This window comes from Mirounga angustirostris, unplaced genomic scaffold (assembly GCF_029215605.1).
Source record: "Mirounga angustirostris isolate CCGP_5_RB_7025 unplaced genomic scaffold, mMirAng1.0.hap1 SCAF_9, whole genome shotgun sequence".
Lineage (NCBI taxonomy): Eukaryota > Metazoa > Chordata > Mammalia > Carnivora > Phocidae > Mirounga > Mirounga angustirostris.
The window spans coordinates 45,197,195-45,222,831 of record NW_026991717.1 but is presented as its reverse complement, the minus strand read 5'-3'; the positions used below and the strand labels follow the sequence as shown (position 1 = coordinate 45,222,831).

Genomic DNA, 25,637 nt, shown 5'->3' with positions numbered 1-25,637 from the left:
CACCTATGGAGGGCCTGCCAGGTATTCTGCAGGATGACATACACATTACATATAGTGGTTAATTTAATTACCTAACAATTCTGAGGAACAGGCATATTTTGTCCACATGTTTTAACCAGTGAGGGAACTCTAAGAAATAATGTAATTTGTACAAGGCTATACAGCCAGTAAATGGCAGAATGGAATTCATGCATGCTGACTATCATAGCAAATCTGTTTAAAAAAGGGGGGGTTACTTTGGACTTGGTGGCCAGTTGTCTCATTTCATTGTGTGCATCCTCACAATTATGCATACCAATCATTTCTCTGAATACTGGAATTGGCCCTTAACCAAGTTTTTCATCTCTAGTGTCCATCCAAATCTATCATATCATGAGAGCACTCCCCATTTCCTCACATACAAAATTCCTGGATCTGCCCCTATCAGCTGGGTAACACTGGAAGACTCACTTACCCAACCTGTGTCCCAGTTTCCTATTCTACAGAAGAGGGTTTATGATGTGTTCACCTTGGAGGCTTCCGGCCAAGATCAATGAAGCTGCATGGAAAGGGTCTGGCAAAATACCTGCCATCCAGCAAGCCCAATTACTAGCAATTTCTATTGTTAATCGTTATTCCTTTCTGTCATATCATGCCTTACAACTCCTTGGAAGCAACGCTTAAGAGGCCTCTTGAGAGGTCAAGTGTCAAAGTAGGGAAAGACTGGACTTAGAATTTCACAGATGTCACTTGGATTTTGGAGTCTGCCATTGATTACCTTGTGATGTTGGATAACTCACCTCTCTAGTCCTCAGCTTATCAACTGTAAAACGGGTATGATAGCTCTGACTGTTCAGTGTTGGTATAAGTTCTAAACGTGATCACAGAGAGCTCCTAGTACTATGTCTGACAGACAAACCATCTCATTTAACCAGAAAGAGGAGAAGGAGCTATTTAACATTTACTGTATTACATGCCAGGCATGACCTAAGAATTTCACATACATTCCTGGTATAACCGTCCAAACAACACCATGAGGTCACTCCCAGAATCTCTATTTTTTAGATGAGAAAATTGAGGCTTAGAGAGATCATGTAACTTCCCCAAATTACATAGCTAGTCAGTGGCTGAGATTTTAACCTAAGCTGCCTCTCTCCAGAAACTGTACTCTAAATCTTCTTAGATAATTATAGTTCCTGTTTCCTCCCTCTATGAAGACTTCTTTGACTAACAGTCGCACTCCATCCCTCATCAACCAGGAACACACACACATTTAGTCGTACATAATGTTCAATAATAGGCAAAACCAAACCACACCTAAAGAAATCAGAACTGTGGTTGCTTTTGGGAAGAATTCAGGGATTGACTGTGAAGGACACAAGAGAAATGTTTGGGGTGATAAAAGTTCTGTGTATATCTTAATTCAAGTATTGGTTACACAGATGTCAAAATTCATCAAATTGTACACTTCAGATTTATGCATTTTAATATATATAAACTACACTTCAATTTAAAGAGATAAAATAAAATGAGATAAATTATATAAAACTAGCAAGCGTCAAGCAAACAATGTATGGCACTATATATTTCAGACGTTCAGTAACTATTTAATAATAATGCCCACCAAATGCTAAACACTGTGGTTGGGGATGGAAATAGCATGGTGGTTAATCATTACTATCATTTATGTGGTATCCATAACTCTTACTGTCCAGTAGGGTGGCTGGACACAGAATGGTAAATGGTGACTTACCAACAGAAAGTGGACACTAAAAGAGCTGAAGCTGAAAGCCTGCTGTGCCCATGGGCAGGCAGTAGGGAGTAAAAGACAAACCGTGAGAATGGTGCCATCAGAAAGGCAGAAGCTAGAATGAAAGGATAATCATAGGAAACAGAGGGGAGTCCAGGTAAGCCTTAGCAATAGAAAGCAGGATGGAGTATGCCCTGACAGGCAGGCAGAGCACATCAGTGTGCTAGTGATGGTCTAAAGGTCCCTGAGTAAGTACAAGGGGCCCATTACAGAGCAGGCACCCATTTACCCAAACCATGGGACAAGGTAAGGCCTTGGCAATAAGATTGGTCCAAGCACCAGGGTGGGGCAGACTAACCTAGTGCTGGCTGATGCTGGGTTGAAGCAGGAGTCCATGCTCACCTCCTCCGTTCAGGACTGTCCCCAAAGGTAGAAGCAGGGAATGACAAAGGACTCCAAGCATGGGGAGAGAAGAGATATGGGGTCAAGGCAAATCAGATCCCAACATATACACTTTCCAGGCTTTGAGAGTAAACAGCTGACCTGCAAGAAGGGCCACTGGCCAATAACATGTATACTCAGATTAACCATGGAATTCCATGGGAATGGTAGTACATCTTGGGACTTGCATAGGACTCCTGACATATGTGTTCTGTGTTCAAACTAAGAACAGTCACTTGGAACTCAGATGGACCTGGGTTTAAAATCAGCTCTGCCACTTACTGTCTGGCTGACCTTGTGGGTCTTAGGGTTCTCCTCAGCAAAATGAAGATGATAATGGTAACTGCCACTTAAGTCTATTAAGAAGATTCAGTGAGGTAATGCTTGTAAAATTCATAACAGTGACTGACACATAATAAGTGTCCAACAATGTAAAGCACTGTTATTAAGAGCTGAGTGTCAGCTCTAGGCAGAGAAGCCAGCACACAATGGGGATGTGTTTTAGTTTCATGTTTCATGTAAAACATAAATGGCAACAACACTGGGGTGGTTACTCATATTATTTTATTCATGCCCTCTATGCAATATGGCCAATAGGAGAATTTCCATTCCATAATGTAAAAGCTGGTGTATTCTGCATTCTAACAGTAGAAATCTCTAGCTTACAAAATTTCCAAATTTATCAGAATCAATGTCCGTAATGACAGATTCAAGCCCTAGAAAATTCTGATGTGCCTGATCCTGAACAGAATTTCCTAGTGTCTTTTGCTTCAATCTCACTATTCTTTGTGACTCAGTAATATATTTTGGTATCAAAACAGTAAGAATCCCATCTCCTGATCATTCAAGAAATCTCCATCATATGAAGAAGACAATTATAGATGGCTCATATTTTCAGCATCAGTTGACACTAGTTTAACATGACTTAGTTAACATGACTTATCAGCTCTGATCTCTGTCAGCCAGAAAATTCTGAGGAAGATGGTAAACCAAGCTTGGATATATAAAATAGCTTTGTTTAATTTGTGGTGATGATGCTATTTCCAATGGCCCATTCCCAAAATATATTCCTTAGCCTCAAATTAAAAGTTGGTAGCCTACCCATTCCTTCTTAAGAACAGTCAATGGAAATTAGTTTACCAAGAGATTTCAAATTTCTCATGCTTCCACATTAACCTTTTTGTATTTCTTCTATAATTTCACAATTAGAGTAAAATGTAGTAAGTAAGGGTTCTGTTACCCCTCCCAAGTCTGTTCCAATTAAGAAACAATATGAAAAAGTGAAATGTTGGGCTACACAATAAGGGGTCACCTTATACACTGCACATATGCTGGGCATACTGTCTTCTCTTACACACAGTAGGTAGTGCTCTGCACACAAGAAGCTCTCCATAAAAGCAGTTGAACAATAAAAATAATGGATTGTATAGCAAAAGCAGAAAGCACTAAAATTATAACTCTCATACCGAATAAAACAGAGGCACGGCTTCCTTTGTGGCTACTGGAAGTCCTGTATGGATGAATGCTAGGTCAGAATATTAGAATTAATTATTTTCTCATCCTTTTTTGCCACTCGTTCCCTGCTATTGGTTCAGCATCTTTTCAATACCTCAGTGACTCAAAGATCAAATGATACCTTCCCAGATATATTTCCAGCCTCCACAATAAAGTTTCTAAACACATATGTCACACAAGAAGTCTAATAAATTCACTGTTTTGTTTGGTCTGATGATCTTAGCCAGAATGAATTAAGAGAGCTGTTTCAGTATTTGGTTTATTTCGAAATGTGTGGGCATGCTTTGAGTTCTGAAAATCCCTTTGTAATAACTCTTGGGAAGAATTCCTCAGGCCACTCAGAGGCTTAACTTGCAAATGAGTGGGTGTCCTCCTTTAGCTTTGGCTACCAAAAATGGCTGACCCCACAAGTACATTAAGTATATGACCGATCTGGTTGAAGGACTAAGTACAGTAAGTAGTACTGCTTTTCATTACTGGTTGGATTATACTGTGAGTGGCAACTGGCTGTTGCATTTCCCACACTTGGCTTTCTGCTCCTTCTTTTGAATACACCTCTTTAGGTAACTGATCAGCAAACCAAATGCAAAGAAATACCTTTGCTAACACATGTGGCCATTGCTGGGTCAGCACTGCTCTATCTCAGAATCAACTGGTAAAAAACTGAACTAAAGCCTTTAACCCTCAATGAAATGAAATAATGTACTTTCCTGTGTAGGCCTACCTCTCCTTCCAAGGAATGTGCACATACCTACACATACAAAAGTGACATTTATCATCATCCTTTTAACGAGAGATCATGAAAGCTATGGCAAGAAAACAAAAACAAAAACAACTTCATCTGTAAAGAGGCAAAGGAACTCCAGGCAAGCCTTTCCTATTTTGAAGGTCATGTATTTAGACATCCCAGGTTCTAGAACTGTTCCGTGAACCCCAGAACAACATGGGAAATAGGCAGTCCTCGGGTTTAATTCATTGAGCGATTTTACACTGAGAAGATCTGCCACATCACAAAGAGCAGGTTTCATTCAGTATATGTTGCTCCCCTCCCCACCTTCCAACACCAGTATCACTTCTTACCAGAGGGGGAAAAATTGCTTTTTAAATAGTGACTTTCTCAGTCACTGCCAAGGTCAATGAGTCAGCCATGAACCACATTTGTTCCTGCCATCTTATGCATATCTCGAACTATGCTGCTTGCCAAGAAGTATCTCCAGGGCAATAGCAAAGCTGCAGTAACCTATCCTGAGCTGAGATTCTAGGCATCTGAGCCAGGAATGCAGGGAATAATTGCCTCCTTCAGTGTAGGAGTCACCATTCAACCTCCTAGTGACATATCTCAATGACACCCCAAACCTCTATATTCTGAGGCCTTACCCTTTACTGCAAGGCTCCCAAGTCAACTTGCCTTGTGAAGCTAATCATCATCATCACTAACAATTAATTTAATAGTTACTACATGCCTGGCACTGTTCTAAATGAGTTTACATCTATTACTACCACTACTACCACTAATTAATAGCTAATACTTAGATAGCATGTTATTTGTCAGGCATTGTTTCAAGAACTGTATATGTGTTGGGGCACCCAGGTGGTGCAGTCAGTTAAACGTCGGGATCAAGCCTCACATTGGGCTCCCTGCTCAGCGGGGAGCCTGCTTCTCCCTCTCCCACTCCCCCTGCTTGTGTTCTCTCTGTCAAATAAATAAATAAAACCTTAAAAAAAAAAAAAAGAATTGTGGGACGCCTGGGTGGCTCAGTCACTTGAGCGTCTGCCTTCGGCTCAGGTCATGATCCCAGGGTCCTGGGATTGAGCCCTGCATTGGGCTCCCTGCTCAGCGGGGAATCTGCTTCTCCCTCTGCCTCTGCTGCTCCCACCCCTGGCTTGTGTTCTCTCTCTCTCAAATAAACAAATAAAATCTGAAATGTGTATGTGCAATCCTCACAATATCCCTAAGAAATAGGTACTATTATTATCCCTGTTTCACAGATGAGGAAACTGCAGCACAGAGTGGTTAAGGAACTTACCTGAGGACACATCTAGCAAATGGAGGAGCTGACCTTCTGTTACCTAACTCTAGAGCCTGCTGTCTGCACATGCCCTTGAATCTCATGGGAAAGACAGACCTATAACAATCAATCAAAAGTTCTGGTTCCTTTAGAGAGGAACTCAGAAAGAGCTGAGACCTGGTGCATCTTCTTGGAGAAAGTGACTCTTGGGCTGAGTCTTGAAGGACCCAGGAGGAGTAAGTCAGGGAGGAAAGAAAAGGAAGAGCTTTCTTGACAGGGGAACAGTACAGACACAAACCTGGGATGGGGAGGAGAGAAGAGTTTACTCAGGAAATTCCAGGCAGCTTTATAAAGTTACAGCAAAGGATGCAGAGGGGAAGAATTAAGAGATAATAGTGAAGGGTGCTGAACCTAGTCCAGACCTCCACACCAGCACTGCTGCTCATCTAAAGTTAGACTGATCCTGAGAACAATGGCAGCCTCTAAGCGATATGAAGCTAAGCAACTGCACACATGGGCTGCCTTTTCAGGAATATCCCTTGGAAATTACATAGACAAGAAAGAGAAACTGATTAGGAAGCTATCAGCAAAATCCAGGTGAGAAATGATGAAGTTTGAACTAACACAATGTCGATAATTATAAACACAGGAGAAAACACCCCATCTTGAACATTTTGATATTGCTTTAATAAAAAAAATGCCTGTGTAGATATGGAATCCCTGAAGTTCTTTTCCCTTCGAGGACTAGACTGTAGTTAAGTCTACATGGACCTCATAAGTATACACTTATATCTTGAAATCAAACATAAATGAGCTCACCATTTCAAGTTCCATTACACTAGAACTCAACTGCTTCCATTACACTAGAACTCAACTGCTTCCATTATACTAGAACTCAACTGCTTCCATTACACTAGAACTCAACTAGAACTCAACCGCTTAGCTGTTTCCATTATTTAATAAAAGATTTAATGAACCGAAATATTAAGAGCCCATGTCAATCTTATAAAAAAATCTTTATCATCCTCCTCCTCCTCTTCCACATCATCTTCTTTTACATGAAGCAAATTTTACCATGGGAATTTAAAGAACATCTCTATCATGTCTCACCTTGGGCCACAGTTATTAAAATAATGTCTATAACCTACCAGGAAGTCACAGGATGGCTGACCTCTTACAACATCTGTGCAGATAAATGACACCACACGTGCCTCACACTAGATACTCAAAGGCTTTGTGAAAAAAAAAAAAAGTCAAAAATCAGTGAGTGGGTGACACCTATAATTGGGCATGAACAATTTTCATCCAATATTTCACAAACCTACATATTATTCCATCACGTTCTCACAAAAGTCTATGCCATTTTACCTCTTTCCTTTGGCAAGGTGTCTTAAGGGATATCTTAATTATAAAAACAGTGGTTTAGGTGATTCAGTTATGGTGGACCACAGACCAAAAAAGTATGAAAACCTGTTAAGGAATTTGGAAGATTTCACAGAAACAACTCCTGATAACCTTTATAATCACAAGGAGCTGGATTGGGATCATTTGAAATAGTCGATAATTCAAAAATATTCCATAGGTCATTACGATTTTAGAAGAGATGGGAAGAGATTGGCCCAGAAAGCTGAAGAGATTTACCTAAGGTCACACAGCCAATCAGTGGCAAAGCTGAGACAAGGACACACATAATTCTTAATCCTTAGACTTGTCTTCTTTTCATTATTCCATGTTGCCTACTACTTGGTGTGAAGATATTATGAAAATATAACTTGAAACTTGATGGTATACAAGCCAAGGATATGCAAATAATGCTGAAATGGTGAACAAGCCTCAGGATTCCTAACGTTAATTCCTATTTTGCCACTTGCTAGTTGTGTGGTCACTTGGTTTTTTAGTCTCAGGTTTCCTGTTTGTTAAAGGCAGTAAATTCACTAGTTCTGCTTCTCACAGTCTATGAGACTCAACAGTTTCTTCGCCACAGTTGCTTTCCCCCTACTTAGAAATCTATTCATAGCATCCCCATCTCAAGGCCATGTCTCCAGCTCAACCTATAATCTGTTTTCCCTCTTTCCTTTCATAACCAAATTCCTCAGAAGAATCTACACTCACAGCTACCACATGCTCTGGGTCATAAGTGGCCACACCAATTTTTAGCTTGACCTGGGGCAAGTCACTTGACCTATCTGAGCTCTGATTTCCTCATGTGTCAAATGCAGTTGTTGATAGTTCCACCTCCGGATTTCTGGGAGGTTTAAATGAGATAACCAAGGTAAAGTACATAAGCATTCATTCAACAAATATTTATTCAGCACCTCTTATGTACCAGGCAGCATTCTACAGCACTGGGGATACAACAATGAACCAAAATAAATGTGAGCTCTCATTTCCATGAGGCCAGAGAAGTCTACTTTTGAGAGTTTTCCTGCACCTCATCATTTCCCTTTGGACACTTAGAATAAGGTAAATAGAGCATGCCTCTTTGCCTTAGAACTTGTAGGAACTGAGCGCAATAGTGTAGATGAAACTACTGTGAAAACTATAAAAATCAACACAAATGGAAGGGATTTTTATTAGTACTCCTCAAGCATAAGCAAAGATTTACCACACCAATCCCAATATTGCCTTTCCTCCTTGGGATACTGGAATCTATGATGAATTGGAATCTTCCTCAGGTATCAGGTTAAGAAACCAGAGTACAACCCCAGTAAATTACTGTACTTTCTATTCGAGTCTTCAGGCTAGAGAATCTGCACATCTGCTGAAAGTGAAGTCTCCCACAGCGGGATTTCCTTAACCCTCCTCCATCCATCTTCTCACACTGACCTCCTCCCACTCTGTTTTTATACTCGTCTCATCACTCCCATGGGGCCATAAGCTCCTGGAGGCAAAGTATATGTCTGGTTCACATTGTCACCATCTCCCTCTCCCAGACACGTGCTTTGACATGGAGTAGGCCTGCAAACAATGTTTACTGGTGGCAGTCACCAGGTGTCAGGGAGGGGCTGGGCCCTCCAGGGGGCAGTGTATTTTGGTGTCCAGCCCTTCCACTATGCTTACTACGTTTTTCTTTTAAGCTCATCAGTGTGCTTTATAAGTAAATAGAAAATGCTAACCTTAGCATATTCAAAAGAACGTTTTAGCATGCAGCAATTAGGTTATCTCTTGGTTATTTATTTCTTTGGCTTGTTATTAGCTCTGCGTGGAATATTATTCTAATTATGTCAGCCCAATCAGCAGTATTGCATGTCCAGGCTCATTTCCATTAGTTTGAGCTTTGTCTTTCACACTGTGATACTAATTCAATGAGACATCAAACATTTAAATCGACCCGGGATGCCGAGGTCAGGCAGTTTTGCCCTTCCACTCTATTAGCACTTGGGTGTAATTGTGTTTGTCACTCCCCACATGACAAATAGTATCAGGGTGACTATTGGAGCACAAATGAGCAATGTGCTAATATATTATTTTGTTCTATAATATCAATATGTGTTTATTCAGTGCTCATGTTAGCCAACTTGAAACGGTCACTTTAATACAGCGGCTATACTACCAGCAAAGCAGTTACTTGGAAAATGTGCTAGATTTTCAATGGAATTTGGTTGAAGAAAGGGAAATAAAAATGGTTGCTGGGAAAAAGAACCACAAAGGGGCGCCTGGGTGGCTCAGTCGTTAAGCGTCTGCCTTCCGCTCAGGTCATGATCCCGGGGTCCTGGGATCGAGCCCCACATCGGGCTCCCTGCTCTGCGGGAAGACTGCTTCTCCCTCTCCCACTCCCCCTGCTTCTGTTCCTGCTCTCGCTATCTCTCTCTCTGTCAAATAAATAAATAAAAATCTTTAAAAAAAAAAAGAAAAAGAAAAAGAACCACAAAGGTCTCAAAATTCAGAGCCTCTTACTAGCACCAGCAAGAACTTACAAACCACCAGAGCAAATGGTAGAATGCAACACTGTTACCTCCTCAGTGGACTCTGCAAAACTCACATTCTCTGATAGTTTAAAAAATCAAGATGCAGCCTATTGTATTTGAACAAATATACGTCTGACCTGTAGTTAGCTCAAGCTGTTGATCTCTATGACAGTTTTCGAGTGTGAGGATAATTGAAGAAATTGGCAAGCAGTAAAAATAAAAACTTTTGGAAATTTGTTGTTTGTTTTTGTTTCCACAATAAAGTAGATACTGTACAATGAATTTTATCCCTCAGACCCCAACAAACCCTATCTGTGCTACTGCTATATAATTTACCCTTATCATTATGAGACTTAAATTTGAATGGTGATACAACATAGTGTTACCCATAGTTTTTTACTTTTATATTTCACATTATACTATCTAAAAAATGACTAGGGAAACTGGTTTGGCAAAAAGTCCAAGCCAATATGCTGCACTTTCTGATCAGTAGGCGCTGTTGATTCTAAAAACAATTCTATTTCTGGGTCTCATTGCCTTTTCACAGTCAACATAAAGCAGATTTTGTTATTCCCATGTTGTAAAGTGAAAAACTTAGGCCTAGAAAGGACCTGATGTCCAAGTTCAAGAATCCATAGCTTGTCAACAATAAAGCTAGAACAAATATGGGTTTTTAGGTTCCTGCATGTCATGACCTGTCCCAAAATCCTGAACTGCCAGCCTGAGTTTGGGTCACCCTGCTCTGGTACCATCTCTTATCCAGGCTCTCCCTCAATCTTGGCTCTCAGCATAATCCATATAACCTGTGCTTGGCACTCTGCCCAGGTTGACTTATCTATCTTCTCCAAATCATAAACTTCTTGGACTAATGCTTGCATGTGCAAAGAAAGTAGGAGGATAAATCATCCCTAACCTCCATCGACAGGTTCAACAAATTACACCAATGTATGTTAATTGAAAAATCGCTCTTTATAAATATAGATAAACCTAAAAAGACACGATTAAGTACTTTTTAATAGCTTTTTTAAAACTCACCATTGCTTTAGATGACCCTTAGATGTATTTTTGTTCTATTGATTTTACCATTTTAAATACAGATGCATCTTTTAACTTACTCTGAGGAATTAGCTGAGAATCTCCCATTTTCTGTTTGGGCCTCAGTTTGCATGACAGAACTGCCTCTAATGTAGATATCCTCAAAATTTAGTGCTTCCACAGTTTAAGATACAAGTTCTAAAAACTGGTTCACTGGTTCACTGGGGGGACAAATGGAACTTTCAATTTTGAAATTACAATTGGACCAAGAAACTGAAAGCAAACTAACATAATAATTTGATGCTATTACCAGTCAATGACTTTTCAAGGAATGAGCAGGGGATTCATATATTTTAACACTTTTTTTCCACATTTCATATTGAGCCATAGTGATATCTGTATAATGAAAGTAGCACATCAGACTTTTGTTCTCAACTATTCAAGTTGAACAGAAATGAAAGTGGAAATAAGAGACCAACTCCAAGGTGAAGAGAAGCCCTCTGAGATGCAAACACAAACTCTTTGAGTTCACAGCACTTTGGAAAGGTGACAGGAGCAGTAAATAAACCACTGGATTAGATTAGAGGCTGGCAACCTTTTAAAAGGAGTGGACCGAAAAGCTGACCCCTTTCTTTCTGGCATGCTGTTCCTTTGCTGACCACATCTTTGCAAAGTAGAAAAAACTGAACTGCCATCTGCCAATCAGGTGGGAAGGGCTGCTAACCCTTGTTGCTACTGGTGGCCCAGCCACCATGTGCATGTCGAAAAAACTCTGACTTTAGTGCCACTCAGGCAGTGATGGGCCAGATTCACCCTCATCAACATTGAGGACTGTGATCAAGGAAGTAGAATTCATCAGGTCCCCTTCCAACATAATTCTGATGGCATGCAAAGTATTGGTAACATAAAATAATGAGACCAAAAGAAAGGGGGGAAAGGGTAACAGACCACAAATGAGAGGATCAGTGATTATGTCCTATCCTTCCTTGCCCTCCTATCAAAAAGAAATTAGACACAAGAAATACTGAACAAGTTCCCTTATGGGGGGAAGGTGGAACATGGTATCATAGCAGCCTGGAAATAAAGGGAAGAGAAACCATAGTCAACATAATATGCAGAAGTAGCCATTTATTTATGCTCTCTTTCCATTTATAAAAGATGTGTTTCAGCCTCTGGCTGCATGTACATAATAATTAGTACTAATGAATATAAATGATACTCACAACTCAACCTGTTTACAGAGTCTCCCCATGTCATTCAGGGAAGAATTGAGTTTGGAAATGAGATGTATACTGTGTTCTTGGACTTGAAGATGACCCAAAGGTTACAGAAGCTGAGGATGATGAAATCAGTTAGCAATTAACAAGGCAAGAAGACGAGGAACCCACAGAATTCAGCACTTGCAGTCTCAGGCACTGTTGTTACAAAGGAGGACACTCTTCTTTTCTTTGCAGACATTTGTCCACAGAGTAGCACGTTTATTTTTGTGTAACCCAGAAGCTGAGAGATGTTGAGGGTGGAAATTCACAACTTTAAAATCACAAGAGGTCTGACAAAAAGAACAGAGAATATAAAAAAAGATTAAAAGAATTACAATTCCTTAGCTGACTGGGACATTGGCCTGTGGGAAAAGGAATAAACTACAGAGCTATTTGGCATTTATATACCAAACTAAAAAACCTCCCTAATCTCAAGTTTGCTTTTAAGTCATTCTTGATTACCTGTAACATGGCTGAGAACCCCAAAACAAGCTAAAAATAACTGAAGTGGACATTCAAAAGTTCTTCTCCAAAGCTCACTTTATTTACAGGATAACCACGTGCTCCCTTCTAATCCTACTTATTCTTTTTTTTTTTTTTTTAAGATTTTATTTATTTATTTGACAGAGAGAGAGATAGCTAGAGCAGGAACACAAGCAGGGGGAGTGGGAGAGGGAGAGGCAGGCTTCCTGCCGAGCAGGGAGCCCGATGTGGGACTCGATCCCAGGACCCCAGGATCATGACCTGAGCCGAAGGCAGACGCTTAACGACTCAGCCACCCAGGCGCCCATCTAATCCTACTTATTCTTATATCCAAACAAAGAAGGTAATCTGATTTCCTATCTCAGAGCATGTTTGAAGCCAGAAACTCAGACATGCAAGAAGTTAATAGCAACACCACAAAGACAATGGCAAGAGGTAATATATGATATGATAGAGACTGAAAAACCTCAGAAATCAGATTTAAGATTTCTTGAAAATGATATCCAGGAGCTATTTAGTGCAAGGGAAAGCAACTTCACATAACTCAATAAATACATCTGTGAACTTCACAGTGCAAAAATGGGCTGGATTATAAATGAAAAGATCACTGATATTTGATATGCTCTGTTTAATAAGAAATAAAAATCACAAAAAAACTTAGAAAAGATTTATGTCTGCAGTTACGTATGTACAACAAAGTTTATGTGTTTAAAAATGCCAGCCTCAGCTATTTGGGAAATTCATTTACAGGACACCTCACTTTCCTGTGGACCCAGGATCTAATGCCTCATGTTCTGACATTCCTGAGAAAGCATTACTCCCTCACTGTTAGATGTTAGCTCCTGCCTTTGAGGATACTGCAATCCAGGATATTTCACAAGTGGAAGGACCCTGTGAGATCAACACTCTCAATCTGCAGAGGAAACAACTGAGCCCAGAGCAGGGACAACCCAAGGTTCCAAAATAACTTGGGGACAGAGGTGAGTGGAGCCAAGGACTCCTGGATCCAAGCCTCCAGCAGTTTCCATGAAATTAAGTTCAATGCACAAAGGACAGTGACATATTTGGCCCCTGCAAGCTGACTCCCTGCCTAGCTCATCCTTCTGAACAAATCAGAAGGAGGCAAGTCAGGTGGCAGGAAAGACCTGGAGAATTGGGCAGTATGAATAATAAGAGGAAGTTGAACTCATTTCACTTTCCAAATCCTACAGCAAACCTTCACACAATTGCCCCTGCCCTTCTGTTTCTCTAAAACTATGCTTCAAATTTGCTGCATCCAGGAAGCCTACCAGGCTAGCCTACTTCTTTTTTTTTTTTTTTTAAAGATTTTATTTATTTATTTGAGAGAGAGAGAATGAGAGAGACAGAGAGTACATGAGAGGGAGGAGGGTCAGAGGGAGAAGCAGACTCCCTGACGAGCAGGGAGCCCGATGCGGGACTCGATCCCGGGACTCCAGGATCATGACCTGAGCCGAAGGTAGTCGCTCAACCAACTGAGCCACCCAGGCGCCCCAGGCTAGCCTACTTCTAATCATTCACCACAATCTAACTCCTCCCCTGACTAGCCACATATTTGCCTGATGATTTAAGCTTCAATTTCCTCATCTAAAAAAATGAAGACAGTAAGACCTACTTCCTAGGATTGTGAAATTCAATGAGATAATATGTGAAGAAGCTAGAACAACATCTGACAAATAATAAAAAATAAAAATAATACGTGCTCAGTTAAAGGCTGGTGTTAGTATACTGCAACAGCAAATGTATCTCTAAAACTAAGTTGCTTGGTGCCTCTAGGTGGGTCACTTTAGCACAAATGATATTAGATTAACTTTGTTACCTTGGTGTTATTTTGGTCTCACCCACCATGAGCTCCTTGAAGACCAGGGCTGGTCTGTGCCTATGTCTTTGCATGTGGGTTGAGGTACTTTCCTCTTTTTCCTCTCTTCCCTCACTAGACTGGAGTTTCTTGTGTGTATGGTGGACACAGACCAACTACCAGCAACTGACTATGCCTGAGCTGATAAATAGTAACCAACACTCTAACCGTTGTTAGAATCATTTACAAGGCAATTTCACATATAGAAATTCATTTGATCCTTGCAATTACCCTAGAAGGCGAGCAGGACACTTACAGTTATCCTCATCTTAGAGAAGAGGTGAAAACACAGGCTTGGACAGGTAGAATAACTTGCCTCTCACCTTGAGTGGTGCTGATACAGTTTTGGGATCAGAAGCACTCTTGTCTGGCTCAGTCAGTTTTCAACAGAGGATATTAATCCTTCCCCTCGATGACCTTTAAAAATATGACTGTGTTACCACTGGAAGATTCTGTGTTGTGTGAATGGAGGTCTCGGTTCTTAGATTCCCCATGAAAGATTTATGTGAGGATCTGTGCTCGAATAAAGACAGCCCGAAGGAAAAGAGCAAGCACAAAGCAGTTTATTAAGGACAGTACATTCTAGATGGGAGAGCAGGGAGGCCCAGAGGCAGCAATTGCACTGGGGTTAAGGGTGTCTTTTCTTTTTATGTTCACCTAAGTTATGAGTCATAGATAGGGTGGTCTCCAATCTAAGGGACTCTTCCTACTGGTTAGGAGGGGTAGTTTTCTTGCTGGAACTGTCATGGCTGTCTTCCCCCAATGGGTGTGGGGATGTCAAAACCACAAAGTAAATATATGATAATGAAGTTATAGGTTATTGTAGGACACAGGCTGGAAAGAACAGTGCATGCTCTGCACCTGTTATTCTTGATCTGATAGCCCTAGGAAGTGGGAAGCCAGGAAACCACTGTTTACCACCATCCCTGCCTCCAGCTCATATCTAGCTAACTGCCCACTCTAGCAACTGCTGCCATGCAGTGTCCACTCAAGGAAGAGTGAAGAGTTTCTAGACATTTCTCTAGGATTTTAGCATCTACAACTACTGTCTCCTCATAGCAGCTTTTTACCTCATTGACAAAAAGCATCTCTTTCACAGAGGTCAGCAAACTATGGTCAAATCTGGCTCACAGGGGCACCTGGGTGGCTCAGTCAGTTAAACATCTACCTTCCTCTCAGGTCATGATCCAGCCCAGAGTCAGACTCCCTACTCAGAGTGGTGTCTGCTTCTCCCTCTCCTCTGCCCCTACCCCCCACTCCTGTTTTCTCTCTCACTCTCTCAAATAAATAAAATCTTAAAAAGAAAAAATCTAGCCCACAGCTTCTTTTAATATGGTCTACAAGCTAAGGATTTTAAAGGGCTGTGAAAACCAAAACAAACAAACAAGAAAATGCACCAGAGATGTATATGGCCCACAAAGCTGAAAATATTTAGTATCTGACCCATTAAAGAAAACATTTGCTGGTCCCTGAATCAGACTGTGGTTCTCTCCTGCTTTGGCAGCATAGAAACTTAGAGCCCAATCTGTGGCCTTTTTCCAGCAACTGAACAGAATTTCATGCAATGTATTTTAGGAAACTCATTCTGAGCTCCATTTTGCTCTCAAAGGAAATACCTGATGTGGCTTTTTTGATGCTCAAGATATTAGAACCACCACTCTGTCCCTAAAATACAAACCATTACACTCTCAGTTGCTTTTTTACCAATACTTGTAGCAGACATCTTCACCTTGTTCCTTACCCCAGTGCATCCTTAAGCCTTTCCCCTTTCACGTGATTCAGGCTTAAAGGTGCTTCAAAATGTCCTACCTACTCTTTCCTTTTACTAATTTTTAAACTTACATTAAGTGTTTTATCTTACACCATAATAATCATTCTTGAAGATTACTGAATCCCTTTGAGAACAAAGACTTAAGGGCTCAACATTAAATAATTTCCTTAGAACTGCCCAGGTAGCACAGAGCAGGCTTGAACCCAGCTTACCTCATTCCATATCTAGGGCTTCTGACCACCATCCCTAAAAGGTAAGTAGGTTCTAAACAGAAACAATTAAAGACTGAACCCTTTTACTTAGTGACCCTCCCCAGTAGTAGCCCATTCTCCTAGTAGGCCTATCCTGAAGGAACCATCTGGGCTTTCTCTTACACCGCTGTAGAAGGCACACACACCACTCAAGCATTCTTGAGTTTTGGACTATTTTGGATCTAGCTACTCACCATTCCAAAGGAAGAGAAGTGGGACAAAAAACCTATTCCTAATTATGTGGAAAGAATCACTGGAATTTGAGCCAAATGGCTGGGTTTGGGTTCTGCTCTCACCACTCACCAACAACATAACCTTGGAACAGTCACACACCGTCTTTGACTCTGTTTTCTTGTCGTTAGAAGGGGCTTATACCTAACTTCACATTCTCCTAGAGCTGTCATGAATTGCACAGGCAAGTGTGGGTAATAAAGTACTTGGTAACTTTTGGAAGCCCTGTACCACTGTAAGAGATTGTTATCACAGCCAGAGATGCTTGGAATTAGAGTAATCATTTTCCCACCACCCCTGCCATCAGCTCAGCTACTCTAAGAATTTGGACAAGTGGGTTTTTCGAGGAAAAGAGAAGAAGTTCTGTATTTTTCTTCACTTCATCCCTGAACTATATGGACCTGCAGGGGCTGGAGGGACCCCTTATTTACAGAAAAGTCAGAAGACAATGCATACACACCAAAAGGCTTTAAATGATACCCTGCCCCTCCATGGAATCTTTGATTTTAAAGAAACAGGGCAAAAAAAGCCCTTACCCATGTTGCCAATTAGATGAGACAGAGGAGTCTGGAATACAAAGTGATACTGACCCCACTCTGGCTTCAGGGAATGGCCAGGATAACCTTACACATTATCCACTTCAAATGTCCGTGATTATGTCCTGTATATGTTATATATTCCCACACAGAATAAACATATTATTTGTGTGTTTTATTTTCCCTCCCCAAGCTCAGTAATTAAGCCCCTGTGTATTGCATCTATTCACTTGAGAACATGCCTTTCATTTGACAGATCAAAAGATTAAGCATATATTTTTTCCTCTTCTCTCAGACCAGCCATTGCCTCTAAGGAACATTGACTTCCTTCCTTGAAATTGCTATTCTGTTGGGTGGTTTTCACCTTGGGACTGAAGAACACCTTTCACCCTCAGGCTTGGTCACAGCACAGGCTGGTCCAGAAGAGACAAGTGAAACCACTAGGGCCACCATCGTTTGCAAGCAGAAGAGGCTGTGTGGCATCATTTCAGGAGTGCTGCTAAAACTAAAGGGAAAAGTTCTAGCTGGTAGCAAGGGCTGCTCTAAGGCCTCTTTTTGGCTCCATGCACTCTTGCTTTCTTGGAAGTCCTACCTCTCTCACATTATATCAAATACCCAGCATCCCACATTTAAGATTTGCATAACATTATATGAATTGAGGGGTGCATGGGTGGCTCAGTTGTTAAGCATCTGCCTTCGGCTCAGGTCACAGTCCCAAGGTCCTGGGATCGAGCCCCACATCAGGCTCCCTTCTCAGTGGGAAGCCTGCTTCTCCCTCCCCCACTCCCCCTGCTTGTGTTCCCTCTCTCACTGTGTCTCTGTCCAATAAATAAATATTTTTTAAAAAAATATATGAATTGAAATGAATTGCAGTTGATTGTTAAATGTTTCATTTTATAAAACCTTAAACATTTATTAATATCAATTTTATAGTTTTAGATTTTTCATTCAGTAATTTTCTTCCAGAATTCCAACATTTTATTAAGCTCTTGAAAATTCCAAAGCCTCAGGCTCTGGTTTATGGATCCAGTGGTTATTAAATGGTCCCGCTGCCAATTATCATTGCTTGGGCTCTAAGAGAAGGTTTTGAAAGAGGCATGGAAGATATGAGGAGGGCCTAGAGTACATAGAATGGAAGGGCACAGGACTGAAACTCTTAGTTATGACAGTAAGTGCTTTACTTCCTATTCACCCAGGATGAAGTTTTCTACCAAATATTGGGAAAAACTGTATTTGAAGTTGCTGTCTTTTTTACTATTGAAGTTACCTTATAAATCTTCCCAAATTTGGCAACATGAAATAATAATACTGTAAGGAGCACTGTGCTAGGAGCTATGACTTCCAGCTAAAGTTCCAGGCCTAGATGTACCTACTAGCTACTTTGTAGCACTGCAGAAATGCCTTGTATCTTGGGCAATACAGATTTCCTAAGGCTCATTCATCTATAAAGCAGGCATAATTCCAGCCAGTCATCCATAGGGTTGTTGTAAGCATGAAATATTATGAGGTGGGTGAAAGTTCTTTGAAAATGTTAAAGTGCTATAAAATGCAAAAGAATATTACGAGGGAGATGATGATGTAGTCATGCTACAATTCATAGGATAAACGATTTTTACAAGAAGGTATGTGTACTCTCAAGCAGACTCATTGCTCTTTGTAGAAACAATTTCTCTGCTCTTTCTTTTTTTAAATTTATTTTTAAATTCAAGTTTGATTAACATACAGTGTTATATTAGTATCCAGCGTACAATAATTCAACAATTCCATACATTCCTCAGGGCTCATCAAGGTAAGTGTAATCTTAATCCCCTTTATATATTTCACCCATCCCTCCACCTCCTCTCTGGCAACCACCAGTTTATTCTCTGTATTTAAGAGTCTCTTTTCTTCTTTGTTAGTTTTGTTTCTTAAATTCTACATATGAGTGAAACCATATGGTATCTACCTCTGACTGACTTATTTCACTTATCATTATACCATCTAGGTCCATCCATGTTGTTGCAAATGGCAAAATTTCATTCTTTTTATAGCTGAGTAATATTCTATTCTATATATATCTTCTTTATCCATTCATCTCCTGATGGACACTTGGGTTGCTTCCATATCCTGGCTACTGTAAATAATGCTGCAATAAACACAGGGGTGCATATATCTTTTCAAACCAGTGTTTTCACTTACTTTGGATAAGTTTCCAGTAATGGAATTCAGTGGATCATATGGTAATTCTATTTATAATTTTTTTAAGAACCTCCATACTATTTTCCACAGTGGCTGCACCAATTTGCATTCCCACAAACAGTGCACGAGGGTTCCCTTTTCTCCACATCCTCACCAACACTTGATATTTCTTGTTTTATTTTAGCCATTCCAACAGTGAAGTGATAGCTCATTGTGGTTTGAATTTGTATTTCTCGGATGATTAGTGAGGTTGAGCATCATCATGTCTGCTGGCCATCTGCATGTCATCTTTGGAAAAATATCTATTCAGGTCTTTGTCCATTTTCTAATTGGATTATTTGTGGGGTTTTTTGGTGTTGAGTTGCATAAGTTATTTATTTATTTTGTTATTAACCCTTTATCTGATACATCATTTGCAAATACCTTCTCCCATTCAGTAGGCTGACTTTTGGTTGATGGTTTCCTTCACAGTCCAAAAGGTTTTTATTTGGATGTAATCCCAATAATTTAATTTTGCTTTTGGTTCCCTTGCCAGAGGAGACATTATCTAGAAAAATGTTTTCACAGCTGATGTCAAAGAAATTATTGCTATGTTTTCTACTAGGAACTTTATAGTTTCAGGTCTCACATTTAGGTTTAATCCATTTTGAGGGCTTTTTTGTGTGTGGTATAAGAAAATGGTCCAATTTCATTCTTTTGCATGTAGCTATCCAGTTTTCCCAAGACCATTTGTTGAAGATACTGTCTTCTTTCCATTGTATATTCTTGCCTCCTTTGTCATAATTTACCATAAAAGCATGGGTTTATTTCTGGACTCTCTGTTCTGTTTCATTATGTAGGTGCCAACTTTTGTGTCAGTACCATACAGTTTTGATTACTACAGCTTAGTACTGTATCTTGAAATTTGGGATTACGATACCTCCAGCTTTGTTCTTCTTTTTTAAGATTGCTTTGGGTATTCAGGGTCTTTTGTGGTTCCACATAGATATTAGGATTATTCTAGTTTTGAGGAAAATTCTACTGGTATTTTGATACGTATTGTATTGAATCTGTAGATTGCTTTGGATGATGGACAGTTTAACACTATTGGTTCTTCCAATCCATGAGCATGGGATAGTTTTCATTTGTTTAATCTTCAATTTCTTTCATACAGAGCTCTGTATATAAATTTATATTTATTATTTATTTATTTGAGAGAGCAAGAGTGCATGCAGGGGGAAGAGGCAGAGGGAGTGAGAGAATCTCAAGCAGACCCCCCACTGAGCATGGAGCCCAATGTGGAGCTCGATCTTATGACCTTGAGTTCATGACCTGAAGTGAAATCAAGAGTCGGACACTTAACCAACTGAGCCACCCAGGTGCCCCTGTTAGTTTTTTTTTTTTCATTAACATATAATGTATTATTTGTTTCAGGGGTACAGATCTGTGATTCATGAGTCTTTTTTTTTTTTAAGATTTTATTTATTTATTTGAGAGAGAATGAGAGAGACAGAGAGCACATGAGAGGGGATAGGGTCAGAGGACGAAACAGACTCCCTGCCAAGCAGGGAGCCCGATGCGGGACTCGATCCCGGGACTCCAGGATCATGACCTGAGCCGAAGGTAGTCGCTCAACCAACTGAGCCACCCAGGTGCTCGTGATTCATCAGTCTTACACATCACAGCACTCACCATAGTCCATACCCTCCCCAATGTCTATCACTCAGCCACCCCATCCCTCCTACCCCCCTTCACTCCAGTAACCCTGCTTGTTTCCTGAGATTAAGGGTCTCTTATGGTTGTCTCCCTCTCTGGTTTCATCTTGTTTCATTTTTCCCTCCCTTCCTCTATGATCCTCTGTCTTGTTTCTCAAATTCTCAATATCAGTTAGATCATATGATACTTGTCTTTCTCTGATTGACTTATTTTGCTTAGCATAATACCCTCTAGTTCCATCCATGTCATTGATTACTGATTCAATTTCATTGCTAGTAATCAGTCTGCTCAAATCTTCTATTTCCTCCTATTTCAGTTTTGGAAGGTTATATATTTCTAGGAATTTATACATTTCTTCCAGGTTGTCCAATTTGTTGGTATAACATTTTTCATAATACTCTCCTAATATCCTTTGTATTTCTGGAGTGTTGGTTATTTTTCCTCCTCATTTGTGATTTTTTTTTATCTGAATCCTCTCTCTTTTAAAAATTATCTGGCTAAAGATTTATCAATTGTATTAATCTTTTTAAAAAACCAGCTCCTGGTTTCATTGATCTGTTCTATTATTTTTTTAGTCTCTATTTCATTTATTTCTGCTCTAATCTTTATTATTCCCTTCCTTTTAGTGGCTTGGGGCTTTGTTGTTGTTCTTTTTCTAGCCCTTTTAGGTGTGAGGTTAGATTGAGATTTTTCTTCCTTCTTGAGGTAGGCCTATATTGCTATAATCTTCCCTCTTAGAACAGGTTTTGTTCCATCTCAAAGACTGTGGACCATTAGGTTTTCATTTTCATTTGTCTCCATGTATTTTTTATTTCCTCTTTGATTTCCTGACTGACCCACTTGTAGTTTATTTTTTTATTAAATATTATATTTTAGTGTGTACTATATACTTTTCATAATTACAATATGTGAGCAAATTTTTACTTTTGCCATTTTATGTGATTCATACTGTTTTTAAAGAAAAATACATGATTTGTCCACAAATGAATTTTTTTATTTTTATTTTCAAATTTTTATTTAAATCCAGTTAGTTAAGATATTGTATAATATTGATTTCAGAGTAGAATTTAGTGATTCATCACTTACATATAACATCCAGGCTCACCATAACAACTGCCCTCCTTAATACCCACCACCCATTTAGCCCATCCCCCACCCATAGCCCTCCATCAACCCTCAGTTTGTTCTCTATCATTAAGAGTCTCTTATGGTTTGCTTCTCTCCCTCCTTTTCTCTTTTCCCCTTTCTCATATGTTCATCTGTTTTTTTCCTTAAATTCCACATGAGTGAGATCATATGGTATTTGTCTTTCTCTGACTGACCTGTATTTCACTTAGCATAATACACTCTAGCTCCACCCACGTCATTGCAAATGGCAAGACTTCATTCTTTTTGATGGCTGAATTATATTCCATTGTATATATACACCACATCTTCTTTATCCATTCATACGTCGATGGACATCTCAGCTCTTTCCATAGTTTGGCTATTGTTGATAATGCTGCTAAAAACAACAGGGTGCATGTATCCCTTTGAATCTGTAGTTTTGTATCCTTTGGATAAATACCTAGTACTGCAATTGTTGGGTTGTACGGTAGTTCTATTCTTAACTTTTTGAAGAATCCATACTGTTTTCCACAGTGACTGCACAAGTTTGTATTCCCACCAACAGTATAGGAGGGTTCCCCTTTCTCCACATCCTTGATAACATCTGTTGTTTCCTGTGTTGTTAATTTTAGCCATTCTGACCAGTGTGGGGTGGTATCTCAACATGGTTTTGATTTGTATTTCCCTGATGATGAGTGATGTTGAACATCTTTTCATATGTCTGTTAGCCATTTGGATGTCTTCTTTGGAAAAATGTTTATTCATGTCTTCTGCCCACTTCTTAACTGGATTATTTGGTTTTGGGTGTTGAGTTTGATAAGTTCTTTATAGATTTTGGATACTAACCCTTTATCGGATATGTCATTTGCAAATATCTTCTCCTATTCTGTAGGCTGCCTTTTAGTTTTGTTGATTGTTTCCTTTACCGTGCAAAAGCGTTTTATCTTGATTAAGTCCCAAAGTTCATTTTTGCTTTTGTTTCCCTTGCCTTTGGCAACATGTTTAATACTTTTTGTACTTGCTGAGGGCTGACTTGTGACCCAGTATGTGATGTTCTGGAGGATGTTCCATGTGCACTCGAAAAGAATGTGTATTCTGCTGCTTCAGAATGAAATGTCCTGAAAGTTCTGAAATGTTCTGAAATATTCTGTTAAGTCCATCTGGTCCAGTGTGGTATTCAAAGCCATTGTTTCCTTGTTGATTTTCTGCCTAGATGATCTATCCATTGCTGTAAGTGGGGTGTTAAAAGCTCCTATTATTGTATTACTATCAATGAGTTTCTTTATGTTTGTTATTGATTTATATATTTTGGTGCTCCAAGTTGGGGGCATAAATATTTACAATTATTAGATCTTCTTGATGGATAGACCCCTTAATTATGATATAGTGCTCTTCTTCATCTCTTGTTACAGTCTTCGGTTTAAAAGCATGTTTGTCTGATATAAGTATGGCTACTCTGGCTTTCTTTTGATATCCCTTAGCATGATAGATGGTTTTCTATGCACTCACTTTCAATCTGCAGGTGTCTTTAGGTCTAAAATGATTCTCTTGTATGTAGCATATAGATGGGTCTTGTTTTCTTATCCATTCTGTTAGCCTACGTCTTTCGGCTGGAGCATTTACTCCATTTACTTTCAGAGTGATTATTGATAGATATGAATCTAGTGCCATTGTGTTACCTGTAAAGTTGGTGTTCCTGGTGATTTTCACTGTTCCTTTCTAGTCTTTGTTGCTTTTGGTCTTTTTTTCCCCACCCAAAGAGTCCCCTTTAATATTTCTTGCAGGGCTGGTTTACTAGTCATGAACTCCTTTAGTTTTTGTTTATCTGGGAAACCTTTATTTCTCCTTCTATTCTGAATGACAGCCTTGCTGGATAAAGTATTCTTGGCTGCATACGTTTCCCATTCAGCATGTTGAATATACCATGCCACTCTCTTCCAGCTTACCAATTTTCTGTGGACAGATCTACTGTGAAGCCGATTTGTCTTCCCTTGTAGGTTAAGAACTTTTTTTCCCTTGCTGCTTTCAGGATTCTTTCCTTGTCTGTGTATTTTGTGAATTTGACTATGATATGTCTTGGTGATGGCCAGCTTTTTGCTGAATTTAATGGGAGTTCTCTGTGCTTCAATTTTGATGTCTGTTTCGTTCCCCAGATTAGGGAAGTTTTCAGCTATAATTTCTCAAATAAACCTTCTGTCTCTTTTTCTCTCTCTTCTTCTGGGACTCCTATGATATGAATGTTAATACACTTTAAGGAGTGGCTGAGTTCCCTAAGTATACATTTGTGATCCAATACCTTTCCCTCTTCATTTTAAGCTTCATTATTTTCCATAATTTTGTCTTCTGTATCACTGATTCATTCCTTTGCTTCATCCATCCTCATTGTCATTTCATCCAGTCAATTTGCATCTCAATTATAGCATTTTTTTTTTTTAATTTTGACCTGACTAGTTTTTAGTTCTTTTATCTCTGCAGTAAGAGATTCTCTAGCGTCTTCTATGCTTGTTTTTTTATGACTGGTTTTAAATTCTGGTCCAGGCATCTTACTTATATTTGTATTGATTAAACCCCTGGCCATTACTTCTTCCTGTTCTCTTTTGGGGTGAATTCCTCCATCTTGTCATTTTGTTTAGGTCACTGTTTTTTGTGTGATTGTTGGGAAAGCCTGTTATATTCCTGCTTCTGAGAGTAATGGTCATATTAAGAAGAGGTCCTATACTGTCCTAGGTCTGGTGCTTCAGGAGGTGTTACAGAGTGTGTACTCTGTTGTTGTGTTGTGTGAAGGCTGTTCCTTCCCTCATGTCAGTCCTCTGCAGGGTTTCTCCTTGCCTTCAGTGCAGGGTATTTGGACCTTGTCCACTGTGTGGCAAGTTTTAACTAGATTATGTTTTGGTCTGCTTGTTAAAAGAAGCTAGATCCTGCTTCCCCTGGAGCTGAATCTTTACAGCACTCTATGATCAGCAGGTGTGCTGTGTGCGAGGGGTTTGTGCTGGTCTTCTGGGGGAGGGGCCTGCTGCGCTGATTCTCAGGTGAACTTGCCCTAGTGGAGATGCTCCTACAGGGCTCAGGGGGGTGGAGCTTGGAGTAAGTGGCTCCAGCCTCCATTGGAGGATGCTGTGTTGCTCACTGAAGTCCGACCTTGCTGATGGGTAGGGAGGAAATGGCGTTGTTCCACTCTCTTATCCCCAGAACAAGGAGTTTGCACCTGCCACTCTTCAAGAAGCCCTCACAGAAGAACAATCTCCCCTCTTGTGTCCCCAGCTCCTGTCAGATCCCTGCTTTATCCTATCTGTGTCTAAGCTAGCTGCCTACCAGGCAGCACAGTACTCCTGTGTTTTATCTCAGGCACATAGCTGGGTTTCAAAACTTCAAATTTTAGAGATCCACATGGCATGTGGACTTGTCTCACCATGATGTGACCAGTGCTAGTTTGTCCCAGGAAAGCAGTTGTATGACCCCAAAGTGGTTCAGAGTTTATGGTGAAGCAGCAAAAAGCTGGTGCTATGGTTTGCTCCCCTCAACAGAAGTCTCTGTTCCTATGCTAGGGAAGGGGGCAGCTCAATGGGGCCCGCCGGGTCTTTTATCTACGGAGAGGCCATGCCACCTGTCCCAA

The 25,637-nt window shown here is 40.0% G+C and overlaps 1 long non-coding RNA gene across 2 annotated transcripts in view; it reads right to left on the bottom strand.

Annotated features, from left to right (window-relative positions):
* LOC123861144 (uncharacterized) overlaps window positions 1-25,637 on the bottom strand; it is a 233,484-nt gene that overhangs the window by 165,730 nt on the left and 42,117 nt on the right. For both annotated transcript variants that reach the window (XR_008508030.2, XR_010405002.1), the window contains exon 2: window positions 2,088-12,186. This is a non-coding gene — a long non-coding RNA (uncharacterized LOC123861144). The remainder of the gene's footprint in view (window positions 1-2,087; window positions 12,187-25,637) is intronic.